This window comes from Carcharhinus amblyrhynchos, chromosome 25, assembly GCF_965287045.1.
Source record: "Carcharhinus amblyrhynchos chromosome 25, sCarAmb.v2.hapA, whole genome shotgun sequence".
In the NCBI taxonomy this organism is placed as follows: Eukaryota; Metazoa; Chordata; class Chondrichthyes; order Carcharhiniformes; family Carcharhinidae; genus Carcharhinus; species Carcharhinus amblyrhynchos.
In genome coordinates this window covers 7,793,097-7,810,344 of record NC_137348.1, presented here as the reverse complement: position 1 = coordinate 7,810,344, position 17,248 = coordinate 7,793,097, and the positions used below count along the sequence as shown (strand labels likewise).

At 40.8% G+C, this 17,248-nt stretch overlaps 1 protein-coding gene across 5 annotated transcripts in view; it reads right to left on the bottom strand.

Annotated features, from left to right (window-relative positions):
• Positions 1 to 17,248, bottom strand: part of LOC145358149 (nucleus accumbens-associated protein 2-like) — a 100,188-nt gene that overhangs the window by 70,322 nt on the left and 12,618 nt on the right. The window contains exon 1 of one of the 5 annotated variants that reach the window (XM_080211849.1): positions 15,482 to 15,498. The exons of the other annotated variants lie outside the window; for them this stretch is intronic. The gene's annotated coding sequence lies outside the window, so the exon portion shown is untranslated. Of the gene's footprint in view, positions 1 to 15,481; positions 15,499 to 17,248 lie in introns of those variants that run through there. 5 annotated transcript variants of the gene reach the window in all.

Sequence of the window (17,248 nt, the reverse complement as noted above, 5' to 3'; positions counted from 1 at the left end):
TCTACCCTGTCTAACCCCTTGAGATCACAACTCATTCTAAATTCAAGAATACAGGCCCAGTCTCAAATCCATCACTCAGAAAAACCCCAGGAATTTGTCTGGTGAACTTCCACTGCACTCCTCTATGGCAAGTATATTCTTCTTTAGGCTAGAGGTCCAAAACCTTACATAGTATGGTGTAGTAATTACAGAAACCTCCAGCTAAGAATCTTTGAATACGTTTGGTAATTTTTCATGAGAAAATAAATAGACCTATTTTTAATTGAACCTCAATACAAAGCCATAAAAATGTTGAGTTCTTACTGAATACTTCAAGTTTACATCATGACACAGCATGGGTCAGGCCAAAACACACACAGCTTTAAATACAATATAAATTTACAAGAGTCTGCTACAAACTGGATTTAAAAGTAATGGATGATGCTATATTAACAACAGATAAAGATAACAATGTGGATTTATGCACTTGATGGCACAATGGTTAGCAATGCTGCCTCACGGCGTCAGGGGCTGGGTTTGATTCCCGGCTTCAGTCACTGCCTGGAGTTTGCACATTCTCCCACTGTCTGCGTGGGTTTCCTCCAGGTGATCCAGGTTCCTCACATGGTCCGAAAGACGTGCTGGTTAGGTGCATTGGCCATGCTAAATTCACCTTTAGTGTACCTGAAAGGTGCTGGAATGTGACGAGTAGGGGATTTTCACAGTAACTTCACTGCAGAGTAGTGCAAGTGTGACACTAATAAATAATAAACAAACCCACAACCTCTCATCACTCTATCCACAACCTCAGTCCCCTGAACTCAAAAATAAATATGGCAAGTTTCTGATCAGAAAGGGAAGCAGTGAAGGGGTGACAAGATCAAAAAGAGAGAAAAACCAACACATTTGTCCTCCTATACCTGAGCTAACAAACACTCCTAGCATCTCTGGTCATCTGTTCTCATGTCAGGTCGTGAATGTATCCCAATCCATCCTGCAAACCAGCCTCCTGTCTACATTTCCCATTGCCTCAGCAAAGCAGCCAGCATAACAAAAAGGACCCTACGCACCCAGACATTCTCTTTTCCACCTTCTTCTGTCAGGAAAAAGATACAAAAGTCTGAGGTAATGTATCAACTGACTCAAGAACAATTTCTTCCCTGCTGCCATCAGACTTTTGAATGGACCTTCCTTCCATTAAGTTGACCTTTCTCAACACCCTAGCTATGACTAACACTACATTCTGCACACTTGTTTCCATCTCTACGTACAGTATGCTTTGTCTGTAGAGCGCATAAGAAACAATACTTTTCACTGTATGTTAATACATGCGTCAATAATAAATCAAATCAACTCCAAGAGCAATTATGTACAGGTTAATAAAACCAGCAAAACATGGCTAATGTAGGATCAGGCAGGAACAACAAAAATTAATCACATATGTGATGATGAGAATGGAAGCTGTGGACAGCAGGAATATTCCAGTGGAATGGTAAGGTGAGCAGAGGAGCTGCAAATGGAATTCAAGATGTGGAGATGCCGGCGTTGGAGGGAAATCTCGAAAGCATGAGAGTTTACTATCAAATAAATCGGTTGGACTTAAACCTGGTGTTGTCAGACTTCTTACTAATGGAATTCAATCCAGAAGTGAAGTGTGTTGCACTGGGAAACAACAAAAAGTGAGGAAATACACAATAAGTGGCAAGATACCAGGAAGTATAAATGAGCTGAAGGGCCCTGAAGTGCATGTCCATAGATCTCTGAAGATGGTTAAGGCAGCACACGGGCTACTTTCTTTATCAGCCAGGGATCTCCAAGAACACGGGACTCACGCTAGAATTGAATAAAACATTAAGTTACATTATAGCTGGAATACTACACACAGCTCATTACCATTTTACAGGAGGACACAAGAATACCAAAACTGTGGTGATATTCACAAGGATGTTGCTAAGAATGGAAAATTTTAATTATCTGGAATTATTTGATAGGATGGAGTGTTTACTTTATATCAGAGATGGCCAAAGGAAGATTTACTTGAGGTATATAAAATCCTGCGTGGTCTAAATAGAGTGGATAGGAAAGGACCCCGATTTTCCTTAGAGAGATCGATAACCAGGAGGTATCGATTTAAAGTAATCGGTAGAAGGGTTAGAGGGGTGTTGAAAAGAAAGATTTTGACCCAGAGATGTGGGGACTCTGGAACTCTGTCTGCGAGTGGTTACAAGCACAAACTCTTTATTGCATGAAAATACTTGGATATGAGTGTCCTAAAGGGCTACAAATCAAGAGCTGGAAAGTGGGATTAGGCTGAATAGCTCTTTCATGACTAGTGCTGTAAATTTTCTTGAACGTTAGTCACCTGTGATGCTTCTTGACAATTAAATAGACTTTCCCAAAAGATGCTTTGTCCAACGTTCACTTAAGATCAAGTGGGATGATGAGACAATGATAAGCCTCTTATTCTTCTCTATTTATTGTGCAAACAGAGAAATGAAGTAGCATTGCAACTGTACCTTCCTGGAATTGGAGCCCAGCCAAAATGCCAGGTCTGACACAAGAAACAGGAATATTTTTCCACCCTGTTTTGTTCGATGAAAGCTTTTTGATTTGCAAAACAAAATCACAAGGCGTACATGGAATAAGAAGGTATATTAAGCAGCAGGAGACCAGTGATACCGCAGTCCAGTGCTTCAATGTTGGAAGGCCCATGGCTTGCAAGTTAAACTGAAGCCCTACGTGCTTCATCGCGGCTGGAGGTAGATGCAAGGTAACAGCACATTTCACAACAGAAATTTCTCAATATTTTGATCAAGTTTTCTCCTCCATTCAACTCCAAAAATTCACCAACTGCTCTTGCTAATCATTGCTGTCTGCAGGATCTTGGTGTACAGTGATTCAATTAAGAGTGCGTGAAAGAGCACCCATCAATTCTGTGCATGTTGACCTCCAGGTTGAGAAATGCCTTGATTTTAATAATTCTCATCTCTTTTTCAGATCCCTCCATGGCCTCATCCTTCCCTATTCTGTAACCTTCTCTAGTCCTACAAACTTTCAAGATCTGGCAATTGTTATTCAAAGAAAGGGTAAAAGCAACTACAGGCCAATTAGCTTAAAATCAGTGGTGGAAAATCTCAGCGGGTCTGACAGCATCCGTGGAGTAAGAATGGAGCCGACGTTGAGTCTAGGTGCGCTCAATTCTTGTTTCAAATTCCAAATTAAGCTTTTAGCTTAAAATCAGTGGTGGGTAAGGCAAACATTTGGAGAAGTCTGAGTTAATTCAATGCTAGTGCACATTTGTAAAAGGCAGATCTGAACTGACTAATTTAACTCAATTTTTGATAAAGTAACAGAGGAGGATGATAAAAGGAATGCAATGATGTTGTCCTTGTGGATTTTATGAAAGCATTTTACAAGATATCACAAAATGCCGATAAACAAAGTGAAGGCTTACGGAAAAGGTCAGTACTCAATTCAATATTTAAAAAACTGGCTTAAGGACAGAAAGCAACAAGTCACGGTCAATTGTTTTTCTGAACTGGAGGGAGGCAGCCAGTGGTGATCCCAAAGGTCAGTGCTGGGTCTGCTGATTATTCTGCTACACCTGCACATGAATGACTTGGAACTTGGAATAAAGTGAAATTTCAAAATTTGATGATATCAAACTTGGAGTGGCAAACTATGTGGATTACAAATTTACAATTTCAGTTACAAGGTTAAGTTGGAAAGGCTGGAGGTTGCTTATTTGGAGGAAAAGACACTGAGGGGGAATTTAATAGAAGATTATGACAGGCTCAAAAACGTTGAAGGAAAATACCTATTAATTGATGGTATTATGATACTAACCTTTATGATACTCCTTAAAACGTTTCACTAACAATGTTGTCAGTCATCTCCCCTAATATCTTTTTGTCTGGCTCTATATCACAAAATTTGACAATGCTTCTGCGAAGCCCCTTGGAATGCTCGAGTACACCACATACACTAATAAATTCACATCGTTGAGAGAATATTAGATTGAGGAGAGGGAAGAAAGATGATCAGTTTCTACTTTAAAAAACATCCATATAGCCTCTATTCCATTCTTCAGTTTCTCTGTAGCATACATTCTGATAATTTTAAGTTTCACATCAGTTCTTCAGATGTGTTCCTTTTACCATAACAGAGCACTTCCTTGTATCACAGCTTGTGGACCTGACAGTGTCCAATTTCTCACTTCAACCTTTGCCCACCCACCTCTAACCCAGAACAGCCTTCCCCTATCCTCACCTTCCACCCCACTAGCCCTCACATTCAGCAATTCATACTGTGCCTTTCTGATCAGCCCCAAAAACATTCTTTATTCTCTTTAAAATACTTACTTTCACATCTAAACTAGAGGCAAAGTTTAAAAATAAGGGATCTCCCATTTAAAATGGAGGCTAGCATCTTGATGGCCATGACTTTGTGAAACCCTTATCCTCAGAGTGGTAAGGGCTGCATCATTGAATATTTTTAAAGCAAAGTTAAATAGATTTTTGATTAACAAGGGAGTCAAAAGGGTAGCAGGTAGATAGGAAAGGTGTGTTAAGGTGGAGGAATGGTTAAAGATGAATGGTGGAGCAGGCTGAAGGGTCAAATGGCCTACTCTTGCTCCTAATTTGGATTTTCACATCCCTGCCCTTCCCTTTCAAAATTCCAAAATGACCAACCCCCTTCAACACTTGGCCACTTTTCCATTCCCTCCAAGAGCCCAACCCCTTACCAATCAAGCACCACCCAAAGTGTCTTTTCTCCTCAGTGAAACAATGTACCTCTTTCAGCTCTGTGTACTGCAGTCACTGCTCACATTACAGCCTCAACGTTCGGAAAACAAAACAGCTTCAGTGATTGCATTGCTGAACACTTCCTTTCAGTCTGCAACCATGCTCCTGAGCTTCCACTTGCTAACAGTTTTAACACTTTTCTACTTTGGCCTTGCTGTCATCTGCTTCCTACACTGTTCCCACATTGCTCAATGGAATACACAGCTCATGTGTTGAATTAGGTACATAACAACTTTTTGGACTAAAACATTAAGTTCCGACGATTTCAGATCAGAACCCACTGCTCTCATTTTTCCAGATGTAGAGGCTGGTAATCATTTTGTTTGTTAAATTAATTCTGCTTTCCACCCTGTTATGCAACTTCCATTTTGATCTTTCTTCATTCTCTCTCCTTTCTCCAAGTCTGTATTTGCTTCATGTTCCAGTTCGGACAAATAGTAACACACCAGATGTGTTACAGGTACCTGCGTCTCTCAGACGTTGCTTGACTTGTTGTGGTTCTCCATCATTTTCTGCTAATACTTCACATACAGCATTTGCAGTATTTAGTCTTTTTCAAATTAATTAAATAGTGTTGAGACAACTCTGAAGTTCAAAGACAAGTACTGAAAGCTAATCTCATTAAATGGAAAAGGAACATCTTAAAAACTTTTGTAATGAAAGAGTCAAAATACTGTATCTTTCCATCACTATTGGAAGTCTATTTCTTGGACATTGTTTGTGAGCCCAAGATTCAGACACCTGGTCAATTAAGCAAAAACTCAATTTAAATCATCATTCATCTCTCTCTGCCTCTGGTTGGACACCATATAATTGGGACTACTTAACTGAAACCATAACATGAAATCTATAAAAAGCAGTATTTTTCAATCCTCTTTGTGCTCCACCTGGCAAAACCCTGCCATTTTAGCAGGAGGCAAGAAGTCAAGTGGAAGAATTGGCATGATGAAGAGATTTTTCTTATTCATAGCCAATTTCACACAGGGAAATTTTATGCTTCTTTATTCAGCAGCCACCACACCAAGCACAAAGCTCCATTTTATGCAATTACACTGTAATTTCCATCGTATTCAAAATTAATAAATCCTTAACACATTTTGAGATGTTTGTGGACACTGCAGTCATGGGCATACAGCTCCCAGATCTAGGGAAAAAAGTCTTCTGCTCACAAATATTAGATTAGTGGACACTAAGGAACTGCACTGCTGTGTTAATAATCTGTCAACTAATCTTAAGGTTTCTCTATATTCACAGCAGTGCATCAATTGCAATATTTAACATATACTAATAGATACCCTGTGGCGTTCTTCAAGAGTACACTGTTTTCAAACAATGAAAACATTATTTCTAGCTCCACCTTTCCAGGTCAGAAGTCAAAGAGAGGAATCTAAATAGCTTAGGCTGACACGTGGTGGTAGTTCTTTAAGAGTGCACGGAAAAGACAAGTGGCAAAAATACAAGGCAAATGCTGGTGAACTACAGGGTATATCACACCACAGTTAAGGAATGAAAGGTATGGGTAAATATCTTCAGCAGAGATGGGGAAAAAAAGATCTTAGGGCCAGAGGGGACAAGGCATAAGCACCAACGTAATTAGACAGCACCTTCCAATCCATGATGAAGGACAAGGATAACAGAAACATGGAACACCACTACTGGAAGTTACCCTCCAAGCCACTCATCACCCCGACTTGGAAATATATTGCTGTTGCTTTACTTTCGCTAGGTCAAATTCCTGAAAACCCCTCACTAACAGCTCTGTGGGTGTACTAGACCACAGGGGACTGAAAGGATTCATGAAGGCAGTTCATCAAGCAATAAAAGGCTGGCCTAGGCAGCAACGTCCACATCCCACAAAATGAATAAAACAAAATACAGCCACATTAGCCATAGCTCAGTGGAACCACAAGATTCTAGGTTCAACTGTCACTCGAGGCTGGGCACAAAAATTTAGTACAGTACTGAAAGAATGTTGCACTGTTGGAGGCAAGCCCTACAGATGAGAGATCAAACCAAAGCCCCATTTGTCTTCTCAGATGGAGGTAAAAAATCCCAAAGGACTATACTGCCTTGGCCAATATTTATCCCTCAATCAACATCTTACACAAAAATAATCTAGTCATCACCACATTTGCAGTTTTTTGGGAGCTTGCCGAGTGCACGTTGGTTACTGTATTGTCTTCATTACAATAGTAACCATACTTCCTTGAAATGTCTGATGGTTGTGAAAAGCATTTTTAAAAATTTGCATTTATATAGGATTTGCATTCAGCTACAGAATGACATGCAAGTCCAGACAATGTGGGCATCCAGCTAGGAAAGGGGCAGAGGAAACAGTTAAAGTCATGTAAAGGATTAGATGCCCGAGCAATGAGCTGAGATTTAAGGTGGATTGCTTACATTTTGAGAAAGGGCAGCTCAAGTTGCTGAAAGCTACAGAGAAACTGGTTTGACATACCTTAAGAACATAGGCTAAAGCTTATTCGAAGGAAAGTTGGCAATTTAGAATTGACCAATCTACACCCTCAGATTTTTGGTGCTGTTAACTTTGGATTATCCAATTATTTTTAATGATACAAATAAAAGAACATTTCAAAGTGGGAATCCAATGCTTGAAAAAAAACATTCAAAATTTCTGAATCAAGTAATTTTCAAATAAGAATGTGTTGCACTTCCAGCAGCCAAATGGATAGTGCTGGCAAATGCATGAGATAGCTGAAATTATTTTTGGTGAAAGGACCAATCAAGGGGTACAATGAGGGGAATGAGGATGTTTGAAATGCATTTGTACTTTAAGTTGGCCAGATTGGCCCCTAAGTTCCTGGCTCCCCAGTACCAGATTGGGGCAGCACTCTGTGGAATCCCTCGCAGAATTTCATAAGAACATAAGAAATAGGAGTAGGAGTAGGCCATCTAGCCCCTCGAGCCTGCCCCGCCATTCAATAAGATCATGACTGATCTGTCGTGGCTCAGTTCCACATTCCCGCCCTCTCCCCATAACCCTTAATCCCCTTGCCTATCAAAAACCCATCAACCCACGTCTTAAAAATATTGAGCGAGGCAGCCCCCACCACTTCAACGGGCAGAGAATTCCAGAGATTCACCACCCTTTGAGTGAAGCAGTTCCTCCTCAACTCTGTTCTAAACCGCCCCCCCTTTATCCTGAGGCTGTGTCCTCTAGTCCGACTGTCCTTTCTGAGCAGGAAGAGCCTCTCCACCTCTATCCTATCCATCCCATTCAACATCATATACGTCTCAATGAGATCTCCCCTCATTCTTCTAAACTCTAACAAGTACAAGCCTAGTTTATTCAGCCTCTCCTCATAATTCAACCCCCTCAACTCCGGAATCAGCCTAGTAAACCTCCTCTGCACTCCCTCCAAGGCCAAAATATCCTTGCGTAAGTACAGCGACCAAAACTGCACACAGTACTCCAGCTGCGGCCTCACCAGTGCCCTATACAGCTGCAGCAAGACCTCCCTACTTTTATATTCAATCCCCCTCGCTATGAAGGCCAGCATCCCATTCGCCTTCCTGACCACCTGCTGCACCTGCAGGCTGGGTTTTTGCGACTCATGCACAAGGACCCCGAGGTCCCTCTGCACCGTTGCATGCTGCAGTTTTTCGCCACATAAGCAACAGTCCTTCCTACCATTATTCCTACCAAAGTGGACAACCTCACATTTGCCAACATTAAATTCCATTTGCCAGTTTCTGGCCCATTCGCCCAGCCTATCTAGATCCTTCTGCAGACTCTCTGCACCCTCCGCACAATTTGCCATTCCACCAATCTTGGTGTCATCAGCAAATTTCGACACCATACACTCGGTTCCCTCCTCCAGATCATCTTTATAAATGGTGAATAGCTGAGACCCCAGCACCGACCCCTGGGGCACTCCACTAGTCACCAACCGCCAATCCGAATAGCACCCACTGACCCCCACTCTCTGCCTCCTATTTGACAACCAATCCTCTATCCACGCTAACACCCTACCCCCAACTCCATGCCGCCTGACCTTCTGCAATAACCTCTTGTGAGGCACCTTGTCAAATGCCTTCTGAAAATCAAGAAACATCACATCCACTGGCTCTCCTCTATCCACCGCCCTAGATACATCCTCATAGAACTCCAATAAATTCGTCAGACACGACTTCCCCTTAACAAAACCATGCTGCGTCTGCTCTACCAAACAATTCTCCTCAAGATGCCTCGCTATTTTCTCCTTGATTACGGATTCTAACATTTTTCCTACAACAGACGTTAAACTAACCGGCCTATAATTCCCTGCCTTTTGCCTGCCACCCTTCTTAAACAACGGCGTAACATTAGCCATTTTCCAATCTTCCGGTACTTCCCCAGAATCCAGCGACGTTTGGAAAATAATCACCAAGGCATCCACTATCACCTCCGCCATTTCCTTCAGAACCCTTGGATGCATTCCATCTGGTTCTGGGGACTTGTCCACAATCAGTCCCTCCAGTCTGTCGAGCACCGCCTCTCTAGTAACAATAATGTCATTCAGGCCCTCCGCTCCTACCATCTTTCCATCGCTAACACCCGGCAAATTATTCACGTCCTCCTCCGTGAAGACCGAAACAAAAAAGTTATTCAGGGCCTCAGCCATTTCCCCATCCCCTACCACTAAGTCCCCCTTCTCATCCTCTAAGGGTCCAACGTTCACCCTAGGCAGCCTCTTCCTTTTTATGTATTTATAAAAACTCTTGCTATCCTTTCTTGTATTACGCGCTAGCCCAGCTTCATAGTTTATCCTACCCTTCTTTATCAATTTCTTTGTCATTCTTTGCTGACATTTAAACCTCTCCCAATCCTCTTCTCGCCCACCACTCTTAGCTACTCTAAACACATCCGCTTTTAATTTAACACTTTCCTTCACCTCCTTCGTTATCCACGGCTGATTACCTCTCCTCCTCCGATCCTTTTTAACTATCGGAATAAATTTCTGCTGAGCACCAAGAAAGATCTCCTTAAAGATCCTCCACTGTTCCTCAGCAGACCTACCTTCCAACACACTCCCCCAATCAACATTCACCAATTCCTCTCTCATCCTACCATACTCCCCTCTGTTCAAACAAAGGACACACGACCAGGAACCCACTTTCTCCTCCTCCATCTGCACCAGAAACTCCACCATACAATGATCACTCTTCCCAAGAGGATCCTTCACCACAAGGTCCCTAATTCTACCCGCCTCATTACATAACACCAGATCCAAGATAGCTCGCTCCCTCGTCGTCTCCAACACACACTGTTCGAGGAAACTGTCCCTGCAGCATTCCAAGAACTCCTCCTCAAGCCCACCGCGTCCAACATGGGTCGACCAGGTAAGGGTTTGAGCAGCAATTGTCCGGAAGTCCTACTTCCTCCAAACGATTGTGTTCAAAATCATTAGACAAAGCAATTTAAAATCACTAACGTCAGATGGCTCTGCCAGTGTCATGCAAATAGTTATCCAAAGATTTAGGGAAAAAATAAAAGCACTTCTAACTTAAGTGTAATTATTTTAAACCCCAAATGGGGCACCTCCCTGATCTGGCACCAACCACACCCTGACTAACCATCCCAATCCCCCTCCCAATACCATCCAGCCCAACTGCATGAGACGGCCCCATTGTTCTTTGTTCTAGAGGTGTTGGGCCAAAGAAAAATACAGTGCAAGAACAGGCCCTTCAGCCCTCCAAGCCTGCACCGATCATGCTACCCAACTTAACTAAAACGCCCCATCCTTCCAGGGACCATATCCCTCTACTCCCATCCTATTCATGTAATTGTCAAGACGCTCCTTAAAAGTCACTATCATATCTGCTTCCATTATCTCCCCGGCAAGGAGTTCCAGGCATCCACCTGTATAAAAAAATCTGCCTCATGTATCTCCTTTAAACCATGCCCCTCGCACCTTAAACCTATGCCCCCTAGTAAGTGATTCTTCCACCCTGGGAAAAAGCTTCTGACGATCCACTCTGTCCACACCTCTCAATCTTGTAGACTTCTGTCAGGTCACTCCTCAACCACCGTCGCTCCAGTGAGAACAAACCAAGTTTCTCCAACATCTCCTCTGTAATGACTCAACTCACAGCCTCAAGATTGGGCGGGGGGGGACAGTTTAGATCGGAGTTGAGGAGGAACTTCTTCACTCAAAGGGTGGTGAATCTCTGGAATTCTCTTCCCGTTGAAGTGGTGGAGGCTACCTCGCTAAATATATTTAAGTCACTGGTGGATAGCTTTTTGATAGACAAGGGAATTAAGGGTTAGGGGGAGAAAGCGGGAAAGTGGAACTGATCCATTTCAGATCAGCCATGATCTTATTGAATGGCGGGGCAGGCTTGAAGGCCTACTCCTGCTCCTATTTCTTATGTTCAACCTGACCCCTGATGACATCAGACTTTAACCTGGTGCTGAGAGACTTCTTACTGATCCCTCCCAGCCAAAGTCCAAAACCCCCCCAACCCCACCCCACAGCCACACACCAAACACCTCTCCCATCCAACATTTTGCCTGATCCTCCTTCTCCTTAATGACACAACTCTGCCTACCAGCCAAATCCCATCCACTTAACTTTTCACTGGCCCGCCACTTCACAGCACCCTTTAAATCCACCTGGCTTATGGCAGACAGTGCAGTAAAGGGGATGTGGCCTCAGAATCCATTGGAGTTGCACGACATTCGGGGCTGCAGGCTCCAAGCAGCTCCAGCCAGAGATCTGAACAATATATTTTCCAAAACAGCTAAGTGTGCTTTAAACTCGTCATTCCAGCAGGCCACGGAGCATTGTTCCTAGGTCACACAAGGCAAAATGTACTAAACCATATGTCTTACTGGTGACAGTTTTACAATAAGATTAATCTCAGACATGATTTGCCATGAAAGATTAGCAAATCTCAAACTCTACAGAATAAAATAGCAGTAATTTGAGGGAGAGCCATGGGAAAAGGAGTCTGAAATATAAAACAGTCACTGTCCTCAAATGAAAGCCATGATGTGGAAATGCTGGCATTAGACTGGGGTGGGTGCACTAAGAAGTCTCACAACAGGTTGAAGTCCAACAGGTTTATTTGGTATCACGAGCTTTCGGAACACTCCAAAACTCGTGATACCAAATAAACTTGTTGGACTTCAACATGTTGTTGAAAGACTTCTTACTGTCTTTCAGTGAAGGTATGTTGTACAAAGTAGCGATTCGATGATTCTATATATTTCACAGGACTCCCAAATATGTGGAGACCAGGTCAGAGATGGACTAAGTCGATCACATACAGGGTACACTAACAGGAAATTATTTGACTCCAACTGAAAATGTGCACTCAAGAAACATTCCCCTGCAACAACCATGATTACACTTCAAAAGTGTTTTATTATTGATATCAGAAGCACCAATATGAATGCAAGTTTTTTTATTTAAAGGACAATTTCATAGCACCAAAAAAAGATTTCCAGCCTGTTTAATCTAGCGTGCCAATTGCTGGAATTACACACAAATGAACACTACAGTCGAGGCTAAAGATAAACAGGTACCCTTTTGTATTTAAAATGAGAAAAAAAACAAACTAAAAACACCAAATAAAAATGAGAATTTGAGGTAATGACAAAATAAAAAGCTTTTATATGATGTAATCAAAGCACATGCCTGCGACTAGATCAAACTTTAAACTAGAAAAGAAAATAAATCAGCTGAAAGAAATTAGCTAAAAATCCAACAATTGACAATTTCACAGAAAGCAACACGGTGCAGCAAAGCCCTAAGCCTTGTACCTTGGGGAAAATACAGCAAAATGCACCAAAAACTAAATGCTAGAGAAGACATCCAGAGGAAAATCATGTGAACATTTAAAAACATCAGAGGCACCTTTATGAGTAAATTTAAATAATTAGATCTGGATTAAAGTCAAATCAGATTGCCAAAAGGATTACTTATATAGATGTGCACTCACTGGGTAAGAGACTAAAGATGGCTGCTGAAACAAACTTGATAATTTACTTCAGTGATTTGATTACATAAATTAGCAATTTAAACAAAACCAAACCGACATCTATACCAAAAAACTAAATATCTGCATTTCAGCTTAGTGACCTGAACAGGGTCATTATCCGAACTAATCTTAAAACAACATTGTACGCTAATAGAGATAATGGCATCCACATACTAAGACTGAGGGAGAGTACATATAATTTTTGGATGCAATGCCCTACAAATGCACTCTGTATAAAAGGCTGTAATTAAATTTTAAAATCAAAGAGCTGCAGTTAGCAGGTTTGCCTTCAATAGAATAGGTACAGAAGCTGGCACTGTGCCAACCTCCATGCTCAGCTATGGCCCAATGTTTGCATGAAGAAAAACTCAAACAAATCACACAATTATTCCTGAACTAAGCACTTTCTCTAAATTATAAACTTAGGCAAAGGTCCAAAGCACCACCACATCTAAAAAGAGTCATGTGTGGAGATAAATCAAGTGACAGATGAATATTTTGAAGCCTGTAGCTAATACAAAAGAGCGAAGATCGAGACAGCAAGAAATTTTACACCACAAAGATCCTGAAACTAAAGAGTGCAGGAGATGAGTGCACCCATTTTAATTTCAACATACTGCTACACAATCTTTATTTTTAAAGAAAGTGCATTAACTGAAGATCTTCATTCAGCCTCTTTCATACAATCTATACTTCATTTCAAAATTGGTTATCAAGTATTATCCTCAAAAGTGTTACGTTGGAGCTGCCAAGTGGTGATAGAATATATTTTACAGCTGAGTTAGACTACCCCTCTGGAAATTATGCAAACTATTGCCCTTCAAAAGCTTTCTGGAGATTCAAACCATTATTCTCCTTAGCTAATACAGCACCGGCACCAGATTCTTCTCCTATCAGCCCTGACCAGATTAATGCTGAACTACAAAGAGGAAGCCTCCTAACCCAAGGGAGTGAATGCATTCAAAAGTGTATTAATCTAAAGACTGCTATAATTATTGTAGCAAAAGTCTCTGGCATCAAATTTAGAACAAACAAGCCCCCTCTAAAGATCAAAGAACATGGAGGATCCATATTGTTGGTGGTGGTCGGGGGTGGGGAGGCAGTCGTCTAGTGAACCTGTCTAGGAACGGAATACAATTTGCCTACTATTCACTAAATTATTTGTAAAATTGAGATTGAGTAATTGGAATTTTGTTGAAAATCTGTTTTATGCAGTTTATGATTCACATTCCATATTTGCATTGTTTATGATTCAATTTAAGAACTAATATTTCTTAAAAGCTGCATGATTCCCTGCACTTTTTATTCTAATCTACACAGACAAAAAAGTGTCCAAAAGGTTAAGAGGACACATTAGTGAGCACATTCCAGTACTGAATACAGATGGAATTGGCATAGTTGGGTCCCAAATAAGACAGATGTCACTGAAGAGGCAGAATCATCTTCTCATTCCCACATAATGAAATCCTATTGACTCTAAGTAGGCCAAACTCAGTGGGACCCAGCACTGAAAGAAATGAATATGAAGAGTTTTTATATACACTCTAGTGCTCATTATTAAAATAAAATAGCAATCACACCAACAAACACTTCTATGCAAAGCTCAGTTCAACAACTCATTGTTCCTACCACCACCAGCAAACAAGTAACCACCAGGCCATCACTCTAGTGACAGACACATCTAAGTATTGTCTGGAGATGCATCTCAAACTTCGAACGTATAAAAGGTATAACTTAATTCCACAGCTAGATCTTTCTCAGAGCTCAAGTCGATACACGGTCAGTATAATGTTTCACTTCAATCTCAATGATATGGACATAGTTTCCACAGTTAATAACCTCAGCTCAGCTACATCTACTCCTGGGAATTCCAAGTCATTTTTGCAAGAAAAAACTGGAACCATTCAACTCAAGGAGAATAAAGAAACCATAGCTAAACAAAAATATGATCAGAGTATGAATTAAGTAACAGTGAATTAAAAGTAGACTTCACCCAGATTGCCCAGTGAGGCAAATTAAATAGACTTGAGACAAGGTATAAAAGCTTGATCCTAAAAATAGATTACTTGCCTAAATTTTAATCAATGCATACATTTAATATTGTACATTTCCGATTTAAAGATGTCATTCAGTGCCAAATTTGCAAAAGTATGATATTTGAACTGGATGAAGAATTATCAAAATATTCTAACGAAGTACAACCTCAATTCTGCATTTATAATGACTAGAGTTCTCCTAAACACTACCTTATAATTGCAAACAGAACCAATAACATTCTCAAAGTTATTCACTGGGTTTTATCAATGCATGAATTATTGGCGTTAATTTTTAAATTCTATCTGCTGGCCAAAACCAATAGTTTTACACAAACCAAGTTTAAGAAAATACACCAATTAGTGCTAAATTGCAAAGTGCCAACACAAAGTGTAATTTCACAGGCTGTAAATGGTTTGGGGACTACAAGGTCACAGTGACATTGTTCATTTCATGGTATGGATTGATGATTCCTTCCCAGCACCCCCACCCAACTAAGGTCATGAAAGGTGCTATATAAATGTAAGTTTTTTCTTTCTGCACTTCAGGTTTCAGCCTTGATACCAGGAATGCAGCACAATGCCCATAAGAGTTCCATCATGCATTTTTAATGCATACATAACAATACCAAATTGTGTCTCTATCAAGTTATTACATACTGAAAGCAAACAACTTACAGGATTGGGCTTGGGGAAAAAATGATGTACTATCGCATCTTCCTGCAGGTATGGTCTACGCTGAATGACCAGACATTCTCAGGTCTTTTGCAAAGTACATGGTTCCTCTTCGAACATTGAAGTCATGAGTTTTCAAAAAAGTAGCCTCTCTAAAATAGCAAGATAAAGCAAAATTTCTTGAAATACTGCTTACATACAAAACTTACAGCGTTAAAAACAGAAACGAAAGTCTTTGGTATAGACACACTGGTGCCACACAGCCTGCTGAGATTGGCACACATCAACACATTTTTCCTAAGAGGAGTAACGTCCAGCATATAAATTGTGAAATCTTACAACTGTACTGTACAAAAGGTTTCTTAAGACCATGGAAAGTGCCATTTCCTGCTCCAGCCTTTAATATATAAACCAAAGCTCTCCCTCAAAGAAAGCTCTCCTAATTCCATCATTTACCTACTATAAAATACAATGCCTTGAATCAAGTATCCACACATAATCGTTATCAACCCTTCAATGGTCAATGTTTTGAAGGTCATTAGCTTTCAAAAAAGTATTCAGTCTGCCCCCAGCCAGAACAGATATTTGACACCCAAAACATTCAAGCCATAATGAAGAGCCTGTAAAGTACAAATTCACCACTCATCCTTTATTTAGAATTCCCATTTCAGCTGGATCCAGCTTACAATACTTGACCAACCATCCAAATTTTTATCTCCCAAATATAACCCAAAATATTCAACTACACAAGTGTAGACTAAATCAAGTTTATGATAACAGAAAATGCTGGATTTCAGCCAGTTGGGCAGCATCTGTGGAGAGAGAAACATTGTCCATCTGTAAAAGAGTCATTCTTGACTTGAAACGTTAACTGTTTCTCTCTCCACAGATGCTGCCAGGCCTATTGAGTTTATGCAACATTTTCTATTTTTATTTCTGATTTCCAGTATCAACAGTGTTTTACTTTTAAACCAAGTTTATAATGTTTTTAATTGCAAGTGAATTGCAAAAAGTAAATGGGTCAATGATGAAATAGTGCAAGCTCTTCATGCAAGGTCATCTTAAACTAACCCAAGTGCACAATGGATTTAATGGGAAAAAAATTTGAATCTAGAAACAAAAGAAGAATCATTGTCCATTGCAAAGGACAATACCAAGGCTGATGAGAGAACAGAAGATGTATCACAAAGTGACAACATGTAAGGGGTGGTAGTGGCATAGGGTTTTATCACTGGACAGGTAATCCAGATACCCAGAATAATGTTCTGGAGACAGGGTTCAAATTTCACCATGGAAAATGGTGAAATTTGAATTCAGTAAAAATCTGGAATTAAAGAATCTACTGATGATCACTAAACCACTGTTGATTGTCAGGAAAATCCATCTGGTTCACTAATGTCCTTACTTGGTCTGACCTACATGTGACTCCAGGACCACAGTAACGGGTCGACTCTCAACTGTCCTCAGGGACGGGCAAATGCCAGAGATGCCCACATCCCATGAATGAAAAAAAATTAAATTAACTGAAGGAAAAGGTTGATTAATGAAGAGAAGGTATTCAGTTGTCAGGTCTTAGGAAAGAACAAATTGTGCAGGAGACTGTTGAGTGAGCACCGATCAATCATGTGTAATCTCCTCTGGTTTTAAGAACATAAGAACTAGGAGGAGTAGGCCATCAGGCCCCTCGAGCCTGCTCTGCCATTCAATAAGATCATGGCTGATCTTTTCATGGACTCAGCTCCACTTACCCACCCACCCGCCCACCATAAA